The following is a 20,882-nucleotide window of genomic DNA, read 5'->3' as shown; positions in this document are numbered from 1 at the left end:
AAAAAAACAAAAGAAAAGGAGAAAGAGAAGGACAGATTATCTTGCAGTGGAGGACCTTCCCAGGGAAACTACTACCTAGAGGCAACTGGCCCTTTTCCTGTTTTAAAAAAATCCCATTTACAAGAGCATCAAAAAGAATAAAATACTTAGAGATAACTTTAACCAAATAGGTGAACAATCTTTACAATGAAAACTATAAAACATTAATGACAGAACTTGAAGAAGACACAAATAAATGAAAGGATATCCCATATTGATAGATTGAAAGACTTACTATTGTTAAAATGTCCAAACTACCCAACGTGATATACAGATTCACTGCAATCTCTATGAAAAGTCCAATGACTTTTTTTACAGAAATTGAATAAACAATTCTAAAACTGCTTACAATTTTTTGTAGAACCACAAAAGACTCCAAGTAGCCAAAGCAAGTTGGAGAAAGAAAAACGAAACTGGAAGTATCACACTCCTATTTTCAAATTATATTACAAAGCTGGGGTAATCAAAACAGTATCATATTGACATAAAAATAGGCAACAAACCCATACAAAGATTATCAGCTAATCTTTGATGAAGGTGTCAAGAATACACAATGGAGAAAGCATAGTCTTTTCAATAAATGGTGTGGGGGAAACTATTTTTCTACTTGCAAATGAATGAAAGACCCTTGTCTTATGGCATATACCAAAATTAACTCGAAATAGATTAAATACTTAAAGGTAAGATTTAAAACTATAAAATTAATTGTAGAAAACTTAGTGGAAAAGTTCCTTGACATTTGTCTTTCAATGAATTTTTAGATATGACACAAAAATCATAAGCAACAAAGCCAAAAATAAGCAAGTCGTGCTACATTAAACAAAAACATTCTGTACAGCAAAGGAAAGAATTAACAAATGAAAGGCAACCTACAGAATAGGAGAAAATACGTGTAACCCATAAATCTGTTAGGGTATTATTATATATCTAAAATATATCAGGTAAACACACAATACAATTACAAAAAGTAAAAATTAAAATCAAAAAATCAAAAAACCCAATCTAAAAATGGGTAAAGGCCTTGAATAGACATTTTTCCAAAGACGACATAAAAATGGCTGATAGGTATATGACAAGGTGCTGAGCATTACTAATCATCAGAGAAATGCAATTCAAAACTCCAATGAAAAGTTACCTTGTACCTGTTAGGATGGCTATTATCAGGATCAAAAGATTACATATGCATACACACACATATATGCACACAAAATAGTAACTATGGATGATGACAGTTGTGCTAATTTGTGGAAATCAGTATACAGTTAGTTTACACATATATAAAATCATCATGTTGTATATCTTCAATTTTTATATCTCAAATATTTTGAAATAAAATTTTTAAAAAGCAAGCTTATAGTAGCCATATATCTCAACATATATTTGAATACAAACTTGTTTCCAGGGACTCTTAACACCTTATTTCACTGATAAACAGTATTATCTGAGATTTGGTAAAAATAATGTACTTCTTTTATAAAATTTATTATGACTCTCCTTGAGTTTAACTTTTTAAATTGTCGTTACTAAATATTTCCACAGATTGCTTATTTTGGAAACAGATATAAAGTAGCTATGCTACAAAGTCATCTTATACCTTAAGAAAAGCACTGTGCCCAATGAAAGGGAGATAATAATCTTCCTGTACTCAGGCCAATCAGACTTCATCTTCAATAAATATCCAGTTTGGTGAACCACATCATAAAACATAATTTTATAAAGCATTATAGTATATTTTAAAAAGCATAAATGGGAAACAATGGAGAAGAAGAAAAATAATGAAAAAACTGTAGAGTTTTTTGGTTGTTGTTTAGAAAACAATTCGAACACTGCAGAGTTAAAAGAAATGATCAGAATTTGGGTTTTTCACTTTTTGTCATTTGATAGAAATAACCATTGCAAATAGAATAAACGGGAGTTAAATTTTTTTTAATTTAAAAAAGACTGAAAACAAATATGGTTCCTCCAAAATTGTATAAACTACCTGAAAATTCTCATTGTTGGAAATATCCTACTTTTAAATTTGACTAAATAAATCTACAACTACAATTCTTTTCGTCCAACTGTAAACCAACCAAATAAACACATTTTGTGGTTATTTAACTATGTTTTAACTTTAGTAATTAGCTAAAGTCATTGTAAAGGTTAATGAAGAAAACCAATAAATTAAAAAAGTTTTTATTTTCTGATATAAAACTAGCAGAAAAATTATTTTTTTTACTAATGTATTTCTCACTAGCAGAAAGCTAAAACAACCAATACTTATGAACTTGAAGGCTAAATTTTATGTAAATTTTGAGTCCAATAAGTCAGTGAATAGCAGCAATTATTCACATTATTTTAAGGAAACTGTCTAAATTATCTCAACAGGTCATTTTCTCTCTTTTTTTCCTTGAAAAATGCCTCAATTTAGGGTTATATTTGGCTTTCAGGAGGAGATTCTGTAAAGCACAGCAATTTTCATTGTATTTAAAATTGCAGCATTTTCTAGCTAATAATTTGATTTTAAGATGTCTACTCCAAATAATACAGGGATACATGTGTAAGCAAAGCAAAGTCCAAGTACTTACTGCACTCTGAGGATGGTGAACCCCTGTCTGATTGTAGATCACATTAGAAAAGTGAAAGTCTTAATTGCCATTTATATTCTTATGAAGATATGAATATCTAACTATAAATCTCATGTTATTTACAAAATGAAAATTTAGGTAGAATTAGCGAACAAAGGAGTAAAAATAAGAGATATCCAAGTAGGAAAGATAATTATTCAACACTGTGTTTAAAATATTGGAAAATATTCTTCATATATAAGCAAATTGAAAGTTTCTAGTAGCAAAATGCTACCAATGTAATGTTCCAGCTTTTATTGTATAATAGATACTTCTCTGAAGTTTGTCTTATATTTTTAGAACAGAAATAAAAGATAGTATAAAAATATGACTGGATTATCACATTAAATGAGTATTTAATGTATATTAAAAGCAAAAGTTAGGTTTCATATGGCGTTTGTTAATAACAGTTCTAGATTTTTGTCCCTCCATATTTCCTTTTAAATTATGTATAATAAAAATATAAATATTTGCATTTTAGCAAAAAGTAGCAAATAATTCACATACTTAAATAAAATTGTAATTTTATTGATAATCAATTTAGTAAAAAAGTCTTACCACCAGTCGCACATTTCTGCCAACCTGGATGAAATATAAAGAGGGAAGAAGTATAAACATTAATCCTACTATGAACCACAAATCTGTCTCAACTAGCAAATCAGGCAATTGTTACATTTTCAACAATTAGTTAAATGTAACTATATGTATTTATCTGGCATCAGCATAACCAGGGTTCTCTTACAATGAGCCTCAGGGAAGATTGATTTTCATTCAGTTCTGTGGAGAGATGTGTATGTCAAATGGCTTAACTCAGCTTTTAGCAATCCATTATTCTAACTTTAAAACAAGTGTGTGATGGATGAGACTTTACTTTCCAAATTAAGCTTACATCATAGCTTACCTCAGATCGTTGTTTTCATTTTCCTTTAAAATCAATGGTTTCCAGGCTTTACCCTTACTGATGCAGTGAATTTTAAGTATATATGCAATAAGATATTAAGGAAAGATATAGAGATATTGTATTTTTTGAGTCCTTGAGTATCAGAGAAATATATTCTACTGTTTACACATAAATGCATTTTGACTAATTATAGACTTTTCTAGGTAGTCTGCTTCCTTAGCAAAATTCTACAGACATTGGTCTAGGTCTTTGGACAAGCTACACTGCAGAGGAGGAAAGATAACTAAAAGAGTGCACTTGTGAAATTTACTTTTGCCTGGAAATAATAACTTAGACTCAATCCCATCCCCCGTCACCTTTGCTGTTTCAACTTCAGCAAGCTCTTTTATTTTCAGACACACTTAGACTGCTTCGTTTCCTACATATCCTTATCACCTTCTATTCTTATTTTTTAGTTTTATAGCAGACACAATTTAGAAATTTTCTAAAAGATGATCTGTTTTCTATAAGCATGAGCATCAGAAAAGAATAAAGATTTTTTGACCAACTAAATAACAAAAAATTTAAAGGCTGTAAGCAAAATGTAAAGAAACACCTATGTGCTCAAGCCTACACAAATGAGGAGGCTTAAGCTAACTGGCTCACAGATTGCTTCTCTAGTTTCCCAGAATTCTCCACAGCAATGAACATCAGCTGACAGCCAAAAGCACACACAGTGAATATTCTTCGCCAAGCATTTTTTTTTTCTCTTTCCTCTTCCACTTAACCTTTCATACCAAAACCTATTGCTCTGCAGATTTTTGCTGCATGCTTGTCTGCCAGTCAGGGAATCTGATGGATAGTAAATACTCTTTCCAGAATGTTTATTGCACAATGAAGTGAACCAAGTGCCTTGGCATAGTGAGGTCTGTCCCATCGATGTGACACAGTCAACTTAGAGGACTGAACAAACAGGCCTATGCTTACTTCACTTGCACTCAAACCTTGCATCCCCGTCTCTACTGAATCCCAGTTTGCTTTGTTTCATATTTACTACTTTTTTTTAATGACGAAAAAATCAGTGGAGACATAGTATTTTCCAATAGAAAAATTGCATTGGCATCCCTTGGCCATTCTGTTTATGTATTTTGGTAGTGGTAAAAGCTTCCTCTCGTATTTAAAACTGGTAGACAGGTTGACATGCACATCTCATAATCAGATGAACTCTCTCTAGCAGGCACTGACCTACCGCTGCACTTGCACCGTCCGCCATCCCAGCTGGCTACCAAAAGCTATTCCACACTTTCAATGTGGGAGAAAATAAGTCACTTCAGGAGAGACATTTGAACCCCCTTCTATGGTATTTAAATTTGTATGCCACCAGACATGCTTTTTTTGAAAAAAGGAAAAAAAATCAAAATCTGCATTAGAAATTTTAAAAGATCATGCCAAAGATTTTGATCAAATTTTGACAAAGGCAGTGTGAATTTTATTATCCTTCAAATGTAATATAGGAAGGATGGAATCTCACTTCCCAAAGAAAACAATGAATGAGTAGCCAAACCCAAACCATATATATACATATAGCATATGTATGTGTTTGTGTGTGTGTGTGTATATATACGGCAGCCATAAATTTAAAAATGCAAATTATGATAAGTAGACATGCCATTCTACAATCATAATGCTACCAAAATTTAAGTGGTTCTATAGTGTATACGTTGATCTGGATATACATTGTGTGTACCCTTATACACTTATAATATGAGTGAAAATTGGTAAAACGTACTTGGGCACTACATTGACATTCTTGTGTAAAACTGAACTTTTGAAAACCTAAGATTCCACTCTTTGCTCCTAGGCTTAAATTCTTGAATATGTGTAAAAAAGTCACCATTTATAACAAGCAAAATCTTGAAAGAACACCAAATTTTATCCACAAGGTAATTGATTTATTCACAGGGCTGTATTGAAAGATCAATAAAATTAATAAATCTTTTCTAGACTGATCAACAACAACAAAAAAGAAGGCTGTAATTAGAAATATCACGAAAGTAAAGGGGAACACTCCTACAGATCCTTAGTATATTAAAAGATCACTGAATTCCAGTTTCAGCTCCAATATTTAAAGTGCTTGGAAGCCATCACTCCCATCCTTAAAAGAAGAAAAAAAAGAATACATGAGCAAACCACATCAATGACTTCTGTTATACCCATCAGAAAATTGAGGATCCCAGGGGAAAACACCACTGAATTCTGAAGATGCAGGTGAATATATAGAATCATGGCTGAGATTATTTTTTCTGAAATATAAATTGCTAGTGACATAAACAGGTAGAGACACAAACAGGTAGAGACACTTAATGGCAGTTTTATGAATTTCTGGAGGCTGATGCTGATTAAGTTCCACTGAGAAACACCTAGGTGCTAAGGCCTAATGGAGAGGATTCACGTTCTGATAGATTTTATTCCAGGGAACCACACAAGTTTCCTACAGAGAAGCCATTTTTTTAAAAAAAGAAAAGAAAAAGAAAAACTTCATGTTTTATGCAGGGCATGGGGAAAAGTCACCATTTTGAAATATGCTCAGAAAGTTCCCCATAGCACAGGCTTGTTCTCCATGGGCAACGACTATACCAAAGCCTTCCTTGCCTGATGGAGGAAACATCAGCCTACCCCAGACTCCTCCAGTCTTTCTGCCTCATCTATGAGAACATAAAAAGGCTATGAAACACATCTGAAGTTCAAATCCCAGGTACTTATTCCCATCAAAAGATGGAAATTTAGTCATAACATTAATAATGCTTCTTCTCCCATATCTTAACACCATATCAACAAGGTTCAATAAAATAAAAATAAATTACAATAACAGAGTTTTAAGGCACACTCTATTTAAGAGGGAGTTACTGGGGATACCTGAAGATAAGAGAAAGAGAAAGGAAAAATGAAGACTATAAAGGAAACTGAAGCTTCAGGGACCTACAGCAATATCAAACATTAAACACTGCACAGCTACTAGCCAGTAATCAGAAACTTCAAGCTAAAGGCTTTTTTACCTCAGTTTCGGTTACTCTACACATTATGTCCAGCACTCAAAAATATCACAAGGCAAGCTAAGGCAAGAAACAGCACAGTAAGGAGAGACAAAATAAGCATCATGCCAGACTCATAGGACGCAGATGTTTGAAGATATGATAGGGAATTTAAAATAACAATGATTTACATGTTAAGGGATCTAATGGGAAAATGTCAACATGCATGGATGTATGAGAAATGTAAGTAGAGGTAGAAACACAAGAATCAAAAGGCAATGACAGACATAAAGAGTATTGTAACAGGAATGAAGATTGCCTCTGAGAGGCTCATCAGCCTCTCAGTAGACCTGGTCCTCCCTTACCACTTTTATTTAACATTATCCCAGAAGACTTAGCTGGTGAATATGACAAGAAAAATATAATAAAATTCGTACAGGTATAAAAAGGTGAAATACAGCTATCATAGGTGAAAGACTGAAATCTGAAAGAACCAGTAACACCCATAATGATAGCAAAAACCTCTTGAAACAGATGAGTATAGCTAGGTTGCAAGATATAGGTTAATATAGAAGAGACACTTGTTAATTCTATGTATCAGCAATACATAAAAGCAATGTAAAATAAAACAAAATTTTATTTTACAATAATAAATAATACAATAATAAAACATCTTAAAATGGAATATATAGATATAAATCTAACAAAATATGTACAGGCTGTGAATGTAGAGCACACTAAAAATCCGTTAAAGGAAGTCAAAGAAGAGCTAAATAATTGAGAAATCATTGATTAGTAGACTCAATATTATTAAAATGCCAATTCTTCCCAATGTGATCTGCAAATTTAACACAATCTCAATAAAAATGTTGATTAAAGCTCTACTGGATATGCCAATAAAGGGATTTTTAAGTTTATGTAAAAAGGCGTAAGAAACAGAAAAGCCAAGACAATATTGAAGAAGAGCCAAGTTGGACAATTGGCACTACCTGACATCAGAAGTTACCATAAAGTTGCAATAATCAAGATAGCTTGATACTGGGGAAAGAATAACCACATAGATCAATCAATGGGAAAAACAGGGAGTTCAGACACTGATGCACACAAATTATATTTGTAATCAACTGATCTTTGATGAAAGAGCCAAGCAATTCAATGAAGAGGATAAGCTCAACAAACGGTGCTGGAACAATTGAACATCCACACACACACACACACACACACACACACAAAATCTGGTCACAGATTTTATGGTCTTTACTGAAGTTCACTAAAATGAATCATAGACTTCAATCTGAAATGTGAAATATAAAATTTCTAAAACTTAGCATAGTTAAAAATCTAGGTGAACACGTATTTGACAATACCTTTTTGATATAATGCAAAAGTGCAGTTCATGAAAGAAAATATTGATACATTGGATTTTATTAAAATTAACAACTTCGCTCTGCAAGAGACACTATTAAAAAAAACATAAGCCGCATTCTTGGAGAAAGTATTTTTTAAATATTCGATACAGGCATCAAAGATATACAAATAAATATAAAAATGTAACAATAAAGAAAATGAACAAATCAGTTAATAGCGGGGAAAAGATATGAACAGACACCTCACCAAAGATGATACACAGATGGCCGATAAGCATATGAAAGCATGCTCAACATGTCACTAGAAATTTACAAATTAAAGCAACACTGGGACACCACTACACACCTATTAGAATGGCTAAAAACCAAAAATTGGCAACCTCAAATGCCAATGCAGATATGGAAAAACAAGAACTCTCATTTATTGCTAACGTAAATACAAAATGATACCTCAACTTTGGAAGTCAATTTGGCAGTTTCTTACAAAGTTAAACATATCTGGGCCGGGAGCAGTGGCTCACGCCTTTAATCCGAGCACTTTGGGAAGCAGAGACTGGCGGATCACCTGAGGCTGGGAGTTCAAGACCAGCCTGGCCAACATGGTGAAACGCCGTCTCTACTAAAAATACAAAATTAGCCAGGCGTGGTGGCGTGTGCCTGTAATCCCAGCTACTCGGGAGGCTGAGACAGGGAGAACTGCTTGAACCCGGGAGGTGGAGGTTGCGGTGAGCGGAGATCGTGCCATTAGACTCCAGCCTGGAAAAAGAAAAAGCGCAAGACTTCGTCTCAAAAAAACAAAACAAACAAACAAAAAACAAAAAACATATCCTTAGCATACAATCTAGCAACTGCACTCCGAGGTATTTATCCAGCTGACATAAAAACTTACTTAATGTGTACTCATATTAGTTCATGAATCATAACAAATGAACCATACTTAACGTGTTAATTATAGGAGAAATTGTGCGGCGGTATATGGGAGCTCTATGTTATCTATTAATGCTTTCTGTAAATCTAAAAGTATTCAACAAAATAGGATTATTAGCCAAAAAACTTAAAAATAATTACTTCCTTTCAGTTTTAAGTTTAAAAAAAATAGTGCAACGGGACAAAACAACTGTAGACTCTGTGTTAGAAGGAAAGTTTTGGGATAAAGATGGAGGGGACATGGAACAGGAAAACCAGAGCGGAGAAAATTCCTGTTTATCCAGTGAGTTCATAATGGAGTATGAGCAATGTAATAAAAAAAGTAGTGCTTTTGTTTGTCTTCTGTACTCTGTATTTGTCTTAGTGATAAGTCAAAGATTAGAAATTTGTTTTTATTTTAATAAATTAATTTATGCTCTAACCAGTTTCATGGAAATAAGAAAGGGGTGTGTGTGTGTGTGAATGTGTGTGTGTGTGTGTGTGTCAGAAGGAGAGAGAGACAGAAACAGACAGAGAGAAGCTCAGGACTTGTGGAGCAATTATTCAAATGTAAAGAGTTATCAGTTGGCTAATTTGTTGCAACAGGGTTTGAAATTCATTAGAACTGAAGTCACTTTCCTTATTGAAGTAAGCAGGAAGTAGCATATAACATGGTCCCACAGGTGACTGGTTAATACAGTATCTTTCACATTCAATCAAGGTACTTTCAGAGTAATTGAGAACACTCACCTTTGCTGCCACAGGCGTTGCTCTCAGAATTAGCACACAGATTAAAGTCCTATCCAACAGTTTGGCATGGTCTGTGAAGGTAAGAAAAGGCTTCACCACTATCTCAGCGGGTAATGCTCTGCTGAATCAGAACTGGGAGACTTCTTTCAAGCACAGTAACTAATGTCTTGGTCAGTTCACTTAAGTCATCTTCAAAAATGACATGTTAATATGAAATATGTATTTTCTTCATTACATTTTTTACTCATGTGAGAATTTACTAGGGTATTAATTTTAAAAACCGAGGCCTTATTTTTACATGCACTTAGTAGTCTATTCCAGTATACATAACTGGCCCATCACAAAATGGTTTTCAGGCTTAATGTTCTCTCATATGGGGAAAGTGACACTTGCCTTCAATAGACCCCATTCTAAATCAATTTCTGAGGATAGATTATTTTTCTTGTTGAATATATAAGGCTTAACATTTGGAGAACCAATTATGAAGGAACAAAAAAGGAAGGAAAAGGCTCTTTAATTATTGGCACTATATCTTTAATATACTAGGCATTTTGACACAATCTCACACTTCATATTTTCTCAACCTGATTGGTAAATAAAGTATCACCTGCTTTACATCGATGAGTATTTTTCCCAAGTGAATTGGGAGAGGAAAATGTAGAGGAAAGTCTGTCTGCAGACTCCAAAACCCACATTACTTCTATGATATATCTTTCTTTAAAATGGTTAATTATTTTTATTTTCCAGAAGGAAGTTTTTCTTCTTGCCAAATTAAAACAGAGAAATGTTTTATCATTGTTTGCTAATAGATTTTCGCTAGTGAGATGAGAGGTGAAGAGAAGTTTTAACAGGACTGTGGCATATTGAATGCTCAAATGTCTCCAGGTCCTGGCCTGTTATGTGTGGTACCAAAGAAAACGAGAGAGATACTCCCAAGATGTTTCATCTGAATTTAGACCCAGGACATACTCCATGAAAAAAGAATTGTATTGTCATTTATGTTTGAGAAACCTTGCAACCTGTGCTTACTTTTTGGTGATTTATCATATTAATACACTAAAACCTCTGACAGGTAGAAGTAAAACCACCTGGTTAAGAGGTTTACCTAGCCTCACTTACTTATCCCAAAAGCCATTTTCTAAGTACTGTTGCCAACAGCCCAGAAGAGTCAGCATTTCCTTCTAGCCTGCTTTAGGAAACACAGCACTAGTTTAATTTCCAAATGGAAGCTGGAATCAAATGTCCTGAGTTTAATGGTAGACATTATGAGTGACAGACAGTACCAGGGCTTTCCTTTGGATAAAGCTATCTGCTTTATCTGCTTTGTGTGAATCTTAACTCTTTTTCCAGGAGGAGGAGCAAACCCAAAGAAGATGTAAAAGGTCTTCCTAAAGAAATAAAAATTACTGTAATCCCATCACTTTGGGAGGCCGAGGTGGGGGCTGATCACTTGAGGTCAGGAATTCAAGACCAGCTTGGCCCACATAGTGAAACCCCATCTCTACTAAAAATACAAAAATTAGCCGGGCTTGGTGGCACATGCTTGTAATCCCAGCTACTAAGGCTAAGGCAGGAGAATCACTAGAACCTGGGAGGCAGATGTTGCAGTGGTGCCACTGCACTCCAGCCTGGGAGACAGAGTAAGACTGTCTCAAAAATAAATAAATACATAAATAATAAAAAGTAACAAATCATATTTTTAAATGTTCTGAAAAGTTAATACATAGTTGCATAATGAGACCTGTTTGTTCCACTGGTGTCAGTACCAGCTTATAAAATTTAGGGCCTTCAGTCTCAAAAATGGTTCCTAGTTCTTCCCACATGCACAGTCAAAATTGAATGAATAAATGAGTATGAGAACTACCTTCATGAGTTTCCTGAATTATTTCCTTACTTGTTTCAAAACTTTTACTAATGCTACATTGAAGATAATGTTTCGGGGGGGAAAAAAACTATCGATAGCCTCCAATTCATTAAACATCTCAATTGAATAAATATCTTAATTACTAAACACCTTATTTATTCATTTATCTTATTTAATTATTTAACTTATTTAATTTTAATACCTTCTATGACTTCAGATGTTGGAAGAAAAAACAACTTAAAAATTAATACCTAGGCCGAGCGTGGTGGCTCACACCTGTAATCCCAGCACTTTGGGAGGCTGAGATAGGTGGATCACGAAGTCAGGAGTTGAATACCAGCCTGGCCAAGATGGCGAAACTAATAAAAATACAAAAATTAGCTGGGCACGGTGGCAGGTGCCTGTAATCCCAGCTACTTGGGTGGCTGAGGTAGGAGAATCGCTTGAACCTGGGGGACAAATGTTGCAGTGAGCTGAGATCGCACCACTGCACTCCAGCCTGGGCGGCAGAGTGAGAGTCCGTCTCAAAAAAGAAAAATTAATATCTAGAAATATTTGTCTGGACTTGATGTAAACCTGGTACCATTAAATGACATTAATGTGTGATTTTTTTATGCTAAAGAACATATTAGCAAATAATAAAGAAGCTGAAGATTTTTAAAAATCTCTAATTTTTTTAGGAATTAATGTTAACTTTATAGGGGTTTGAAAGTATGTATTAATATTAATTTCTTTGTTTGAAGTATTATTTAGAAGGAAGCATATGTAACTATATACAATGCCCATTTGTAGTACTCCAGAACTGTTATATTTGACTAATTAGCTTACCTTCCACAACTAGACCAATTGATCAAATGCTCTCGAGGTTTCTCTATGCTGCAGTATGTAACAGGATTCTCTTCTTTGTAATGGTGAATAATATCGTATTGTGTGTATATACCACATTTTGTCTACCCATTCTTTCATTCTAGGGCATAGAAGTTGCTTCCATATCTTGGCTATTGTCAATAATGGTGCAATTAGCATTAGTGCATATATCATTTTGAGGTTCTGTTTTCAACTCTTGACTGTGTACCCAGAAGCGGGATTACTGGATCACATAGCAGTTTTTTTTTTTTTTTTTAATTTTGAGGAACTCCCATGCCATTTTCAACAGCAGATACACCATTTTACATTCCCACCAACAGTCCACAAGGGTTCAAATTTCTCCACATTCTCAATAACACTTGTTATTTTCTTTCTTTTCTTTCTTTTCTTCTTCTTTCTTTCTTTCTGTTTTTTTTGATAGTGGTCATTCTAACGGGTGTGAGATAATATCTTATTGTGCTGTTAATTTATGTTTTTCTGCTGATTAGTAATGTTAAGCATCTTTTCATATACTAGTTGGCAATTTGTATATCTTATCTGGAAAAATATCTAATCAAGTTCTTTGCCTATTTTTGAGTTTTTAAATATTTTGTCATTGAATTGTAGGAGATATTTATATATTTAGGGTATTTATCTTTTATCAGATATGTGATTTGCAATTATTTTCCTTTCTGTAGGTTGGCTTTTCACTTCGCTAATTGTTTTCTTTGATGCACAAAATAAGTTTTTACTGTAAGTTTTTACTGTAGCTTTTTACGGTAGCTACAGTAAAAACTATAGCTTACTGTAGATTTACTGTAGCTTCGTAGTATGTTTTGAAATCAAGAAGTATGAGATCAACTTTGTTCTTGTTTTCAATATTGTTTTGATTATTTCAGTCTCCTGAGAATTCATATGGATTGTAGGACTTTTTACCATTTCTGCAAAAATGTCATTTGGATTTGATAGGGATTGTATTATATCTCTAGATTTTTGCGGGGGTAGTACGGGCATTTTAACAACATTACATCCTTATGTAGTCTCATTTGCATATTTTTGCTCTTACTTGTGCTTTTTGTATAACATCTAAGAAATCATTGCCAAATTTAGTATAATGAGGCTTTTTTCTTCTATGTTTTCTTCAAGGATTTGTATAGTTTTAGGTCCTGCATTTAGATCTTTAATCAATTTTTAGATATTTCTATATAGTGTATGGTAACGATCAAACTTTGTTCTTTTGATATGAACTTCAGTTCACCAACACCACTTGTTTAAAAGACTATTTGCTCCACTTGAGTGGTCATGACATACTTGTAGTTTCATTGTCCATATAAGTGAGTGTTTATTTCTTGTCTTACTATTTTGTTCAATTGTTCAATGTCTGGTTTTAAGCTAATAGTACACTGTTTTGATTACTGCAAATTTGTAATATGTTTTGAAATCAAGAAATATGAGATCATCAACTTTGTTCTTGCTTGTCAAGATTGTTTTGATTATTTGAGTCTCTTGAGAATTCATATGAATTGTAGAATTTTTTTTCCATTTCAGCAAAAATGTCATTTGGATTTGATAAGGATTGTATTAAATATCTGGATTTTGTGGTGTTAGTATGAACATTCTAACAACATTACATTTTCCAAACCATGAATATGGGATGTCTTTCCATTTATTTGTGTCTTTAAATTTTTTAAGCATTGTTTTGTAGTTTCTGTGTGCAAGTCTTTAGTCTCTTTGGTTCAGTTTATTCCTAAGCATTGTATTATTTTGAAGGCTGTATTAGTCACAAATCAAGATGAGATTTGGGTGGGGACACAGCCAAACCATATCAAACCATAAACCATAATCAAATTATTGTATATGATATTGTTTTCTTAATTTTCTTTTTTGATTTCTTGTTTATTATTATTATATAAAAACACAACAGATGTTTTGTATTGATTTTATATCCTGCAACTCTACTGAATCCTTTTATTGATTTTAGCAGTTGTATTTTGTGGAATCTAAAAGGTTTCTAAATATATTTTAAATATAAAAAAACCATAACTAATAAGGTGAATGAATCAATATTTTTTAAAATGTAGCAAAATACTAACAAACAGAAGCAGTGAACCATTGGGCTTCACTGGAGGACTATACCTAAAATATGTAGAATTAACACTAACCATCCTGTAATTTTTTTCAAAAGCTGAAGAGATAGAAACACTTCCAAGCATTCCATGAGGCCAGTATTATTATCCTGATCATGTCATCTCTGGACAGATATATTTCACTTCTTTGTTTTATTTCAATTTGGACGTCTTTCATGTCTTTGTCTTGTCTAATTACCTAGTCTAAGACTTCCAGTACTATGTTGAATGAAAGTTATGAGAGTGGGCACCATTGACTTCTTCCTGCTATTAGAGGAAAAGCTTTCTGTCATTCACCATTATGCATGATCTTAGTTACCGGCTTTTCATATATAGCCTTTATTAAGTGGAGGTAGTTTCATTTTATTGCTAATCTATTCAGTGTTTTTGTTATGAAAGGGTGCTGGAGTGCATCAAATGGGTTTTTGCATTAATTTAGACAATCACATATTTTTTATCCTGTATTTTGTTAATGTGGTATATATCACATTAATTAATATTTATATGTTGTCCTATCTTTGCATACCAGAAATTGATCTCATCAGTAATAATATGTAATTTTTTAATATGCTACTGAATTCATTTTGGTAAATATTTGTTGTGGATTGCTGCATCAAAGTTCATTAGGGATATTGGCCTGTATTTTTCTTTTGTGGTGGTATATTTGCCTGGCTTTAAAATCAGGGTAATAACACTGGCCTCATAGAATGCTTGGAAGTGTTTCTACCTCTTCAACTTTTGAAAAGAATTACAGGATGCTTAGTGTTAATTCTACATATTTTAGGTATAGTTCTCCAGTGAAGCCAAATGGTTCACTGCTTCTGTTTGTTAGTATTTTGCTACATTTTAAAAAATACTGATTCATTCACCTTATTACTTATAGATCTTTTATATTTAAAATTTCTTCATAATTCATTCTTGGAAGGTTGTATGCCTCTGGAAATGTATCTTTTTAATATACATCACTCAATTTGTTGGCATATAGTTGCTCATAGTATTATCTTATAATCTTTTTTTAACCCCTTTGGCATCAGTTGTAATATTCCCTCTTTCATTTCTGAAATTATTTGAATCTTGTCCCTTTTTTTAAGTAATCTACCTTTGTGTTTGTCAATTTTTTTTATCTTTCCAAAAATCCAATGCTTAGTTTTGTTGAATTTTTATTGTTTATGCATACTGTTTATCTCTTCTTTATTCTTTATTGTTTTTGCTAAATTTTGTTTTGCATTTTCTTATTTTTCTGATTTCTTGAGGTTAAAGTTGTTTACTTTTTAAAAATGTAAGTGTCTGCAGCTATTAGCTTCCCTCTTACTGCTGTTTTCACTGCATCCCTTAAATTTGGTATTTTGCAGTTGATATAGTTTGTATGTTTGTCCCCACCCAAATCTCAGGTTGAATTGTAATCCTCAGTATTGGTGATGGGGCCTGGTGAGAGATGACTGGATCATGGGTGTTGATTTCTCACGGATGGTTTAGTAGTATCCCCTTGGTGCTGTCCTTGTGATAGTTAAGATCTGTCTGCTTAAAGCATGTGGTACCTCCCTCTCGCTCTTACTACTGCTTTTGCCATATAATGTGCTTCATGTCCCTCCATGAGTAAAAGCTTCCAGAGACCTCTCCAAAAGCTGACTGTTGTCAGTGCCGTGCTTGTACAGCCTAAAGAATTGTGATCCAATTAAATATTTTTTCTTGATAAATTTTCCAGTCTTAGGTATTTCTTCATAGAAATTCAAGAAAGCCTGATAAAGCAGTTTTTTTCTTTGTCTCAAAATCTTTTCTAATTTTTTAGTGATTAATTTTTGATTATTTGTTATTTAAGAGCATGTTGTCCAATTTCCACACATTCATTGATTTTATGTTTTTCTTATGCTGTTGATTTCTAGTTTTAGCACATTTTGGTTGGAAATCATACTTTGTTTGAATTCAGCATTTTTACAATTGTTAGAATTGTTTTATCAGCTAATCTATACTCTGTCTTGTGGAATATTACTTGTGCATTTAAACTGCTTTGTTGGGGTAAGTGTTCTGTATTGACCTGTTAAGTCCAAATGGTCTATAGTGTTCAAGTTCTCTCTTCTGTTTGGTTGTTCTAGTTATTATTTAAAGTGGAGTATTAAAGTTTCCTAGTATCATTCTGTTTCTTTCTATTTTTACCTTCAATTCAGTCAATGTTTGCTTTGTATAATTTGAAGCTGTGATGTGCATATATTTTTAAATTCACTATATCTGTGTATTAATTCATTCCTGCACTGCTATAAACAAATACCTGAGACTGGGTAAAGTATAAAGGATAGAGATTTAATTGGTTCATGGTTCTGTAGGCTTACCGAAAGCATGGTGCTGGCATCTGCTCCGCTTCTGGTGAAGCCTTGGGGAGCTTTCAGTTGTGGTGTAATGTGAAGTGGTTGCAGGTACTTCACACAATGAAAGCAGGAGCAAATGAGGGAAAGAGTGAAGTGTTGGTGACACACACTTAAATGACCAGATCTTGTGTGAATTCAGAGTGAAAGCTCATTCATCACCAAGGGATGGCCCAAACCATTAATGAGGGCTCCACCCCTATGACCAAAACACCTCCCACCAGTCCTCTCCTCCAGCATTGGGGATTACAATTCAACATGAGATTTGTGTAGGGACAAATATCTATACTATGTAATTCTGTCTCTGGATTCTCCCAAACTGCATGCCCTTCTCACAGCAAAACATAATCATGCCTTCCTAAGAGTCACCCAAAGTCTTAACTTATTCCAGCATCAACTCAAAAGTCCAAAGTCCAAAGTCTCATTTGAGACAAGGCAAGTCTCTTTCAACTCTGAGCCTGTAAAATCAAAACAAGTTAGTTACTTCCAAGGTACAATGTAGGTATAGGCATTGGGTAAACATTCCCATTCTGAAAGGGATTACAGGCTCCATGCAACCCAACAGGGCAGTCATCAAGTCTTGAAACCCAACAGGGAGTCATTAAGTCTTAAAGCTCCAAAATAATCTCCTTTGACTCTCTTACATAGAGAGCACACTGCTGTGAGGGGTAGACTCCCCAGGCCTTAGACAGCTGTGCCTCTGCGGCTTTGCAGGGTTCAGACCCAACAGGGCAGTCATTAAGTCTGAAAGCTCCAAAATAATTTCCTTTGACTCTGTGCCCTACATCCAGGGCACACTGCTGTGAAGTGTAGACGCCTCAGGCCTTGACAGCTGTGCTTCTATGGCTTTGCAAGATTCAGACCCCATGGCTGCTCTCATGGGTTGGCGTTGAGTGCCTGCAGGTTTTCCAGGTGCAGAGCGCAAGCTGCCAGTGGATCCATCATTCTGCTGTCTGGAGAATTGCGACCTCCTTTGCAGGACTTCACTATGCAGTGCCCCACTGGGGACTCTGTGCAGGTGCTCCAACCCCACATTTCCCCTTGACATTGCCCTAGTAGAAGTTCTCTGTGAGGGTTCTACCCATCAGGCTTCTGCCTGAGCACCTGGGCTTTTCCACACATCCTATGAAATATAGGTGGATGATGCCAAGCCTCATTTACTCTTGCAATCTGTGTGTCCACAGGCTTAATAACATGTGGAAAACACCAGTGCTTATGGTAGCCTGTGCTCTCTGGAGCAGCTGCATAAGTGTTATATGGCGCCTGTAGAGCCAAGGCTGGAGCCTTAGTGGCTGGGATACGGGGAGCACTGTTCCGACACTGGGCAGGTCAGCAGGGCCCTTGGCTTGTCCTGGCTCAGGAAATCATTCCCTCATGTACCTCTAGGTCAGTGATGATACGAACTGCCATGAAGATCTCTGATATACCTTTGAGGCCTTTTTCCCATTGCTTTGGCAATCAGCACTTGTCTCCTTTTTAGTTATGCAAATTTTTCTAACAAGTGGTTGGTCCACAGCCTCTCCTGAAAATGTGTTGTCTTTCTCTGCCACATGGCCAGGCTGCAAATTTTTCAAACGTTTCTGTTCTACCCTTTTAAATTAAGTTCCACTGTTAAGTCATTTTGTTGCTTCCACATCTTAGCACAAGTTGTAAGAAGCAGCCAGGCTACATCTTGAATTTTGCTGTTTAGATGTTTCTTCTGCCACACACCCTAAATCATCACTCTTAAGTTCCAACTTCCACAGATATCTAGAGCACGAACAGAATGAAGCCAAGCTCTTTGCTAAGGCATAACATACATGAGCTTTGCTCCAGTTCCCAGTAAGTTCCCCATTTCCACCTGGGGCCTCAGCAGCCTGGGCTTCACTTCATATCCTTATCAGCATTCTGGTCACAACCCGTACAGCCAGTCTCTGAGAAGTTCCAAAATTTCCCACATCTTCCTGTCTTCTTCTGAGCCCTCCAAACTTCCAATCTCTACCCAGTTCCAATGCTGCTTTTAAATTGTCAGGTATCTTTATAACAATACCCCCACTCTTGGTACCAATTTTCTGTGTTAGGCCATTCTTGCATTGCTGTAGTGAAATACCTGAGGCTGGATAATTTATACAGAGAAAAGGTTTAATTAGTTCATGGTTCTGAAGGCAGTATAGGAAACATAGTACTAACATCCCTAGGCTTCTGAGGATGCCTCAGGGAGCTTTTACTCATGGTGGAACATGAAGCAGGAGCTTGTATGTCACATGTTGAAACCAGGAATGAGAGAGAGGGGGTGGAATGAGAGGTGCCACATACTTTAAACAACCAGATCTCATGTGAACTCAGAGTAAGACCTCACTTATAACCAAGATGATGGCCCAAGCCACCCATAAGGAATCAATTCCCAGGATCCAAAGGTGAATCCAGGCTCCACCTCCAACATTGGGAATTACATTTCAACAAGAGATTTAGGTGGGAACAAATAGGTAAACTATATCAATCTTCCTGTCAAATTGATCTTTTTATTATTATATAATGTCTTTTTTTTCTCTCATGACAGTTTTGGCTCAAAGTCAATATTCTTTGATATTAGTATAGTCACCTCTGCTTTCTTTTGGTTACCACTTGCATGGACAGTTTTTTATATTTTTTCACTTTCACCCTATATGCATTCTTAAATCAAAACTTAGTCTTTTTCAGAGAGCACATAGTTGTATCTTGTTTTTTATCAATTCAGCTAACCTGTTTTTTATTAGAATGTTTAATCCATTTACATTTAAAGTAATTGCTGATAGTAAATGACTTGCTGTTGACATTTTTTTAGAGTAAAGGTTTATATATTTTTATAGCAATTTGACACTGATGAGGCATTTTTAGTCTATTTTACAAAAGCATCAATCCACAACACATTAGGGAAAATCCCAGAAGCTTGGTCCTTTACTATAGTTTGACAGAAGGAGACAAAACAATAATGCACATAACTGTGCAGTTTAAGGTGCAAAAATTTAGTTACAACCCAAATGTTCATCAACAATAAAATGGAAAATCTTTGATATACCCATACAGTGGAATACAGCAGTGAAAATGAATGAAGTACAGCTACATAGTATTTATATATGGATGAATCTCAGAAACATAATGTTGAGAAAAATAAGCAAGTCAGTAATAGATACAGTATAACTTCACTCATTTAAAATGAAATATATATTGAGATATGCTTATTAGGAATAGAAACATATGGGAAACTGTAAAGAAATTCAGGATGGTTATTATCTCTAAAGGAGAAAGCAGTGAACTGGATCTAGGAGTGGCATACGGGGAATTTTAACTTTAATGGGAATGTTCAAAATTAATGGTAATAGTGGGTAGATGGTGTCTGTTTCTTCAGTCTCTATAGTTTATGCATACTTCATAAATATTTGTCTGAGTTTAGTTAAAAGTTAAGATGAATTTAGAAAGGTAAAGAAGTAGAGAAAGTGACTAGAGAAACCCCTTTTGAAAAAACTGCTGTAAAGGCAAGAATGAAATGGAACAATGGAGCAATAGTTAGAAAATAATGTGGGAATGCTTTTTTTTTTAACATGGTAGGTTCTTTTAAAAAATTTGTTTGGCATTTTATTAATTGTTTTGTGTGTCTCGTAGTTATGTTGTCCTTTTTTCACTATCTTACTGCCTTTCTTTATGTTTCATTGATTTTTTGTGAGTGAACTGTTTTGATTGTTTACTCATCTTTTATGTATCTTCCATAGGAATTTTATTTGTGGTTACCATAGGGATTACATAAACAATATAAGGTTATGTAACAGTCTATTTTTAACTGATAACACACCCCATTTATGTTATTAATATTCCCAATTAAATCTTTTAATATTAATTCATTAACACAGATCTATAATTATTTTATGCTTTAAATTCTATACAGAATTTAAAGTGATCTATGCACCCATATTATGATATTACCAGATTCTTTATTTGTCCATATATTTACCTTTAGAAAGGAGTTTTATATTTTCATATGATTTGAGTTGCTGTCTAGCTTCCTTTCATTTCAACTCAAAGAACTCCCTTAGAATTTCTTGTTGGGCAGACCTAGCAGTGGTAAAATGCCTCGGCCTTTATTTATCTGT

This window comes from Pongo pygmaeus, chromosome 6, assembly GCF_028885625.2.
Source record: "Pongo pygmaeus isolate AG05252 chromosome 6, NHGRI_mPonPyg2-v2.0_pri, whole genome shotgun sequence".
Taxonomy (NCBI): domain Eukaryota; kingdom Metazoa; phylum Chordata; class Mammalia; order Primates; family Hominidae; genus Pongo; species Pongo pygmaeus.
Note: the sequence above shows the minus strand (reverse complement) of the source record.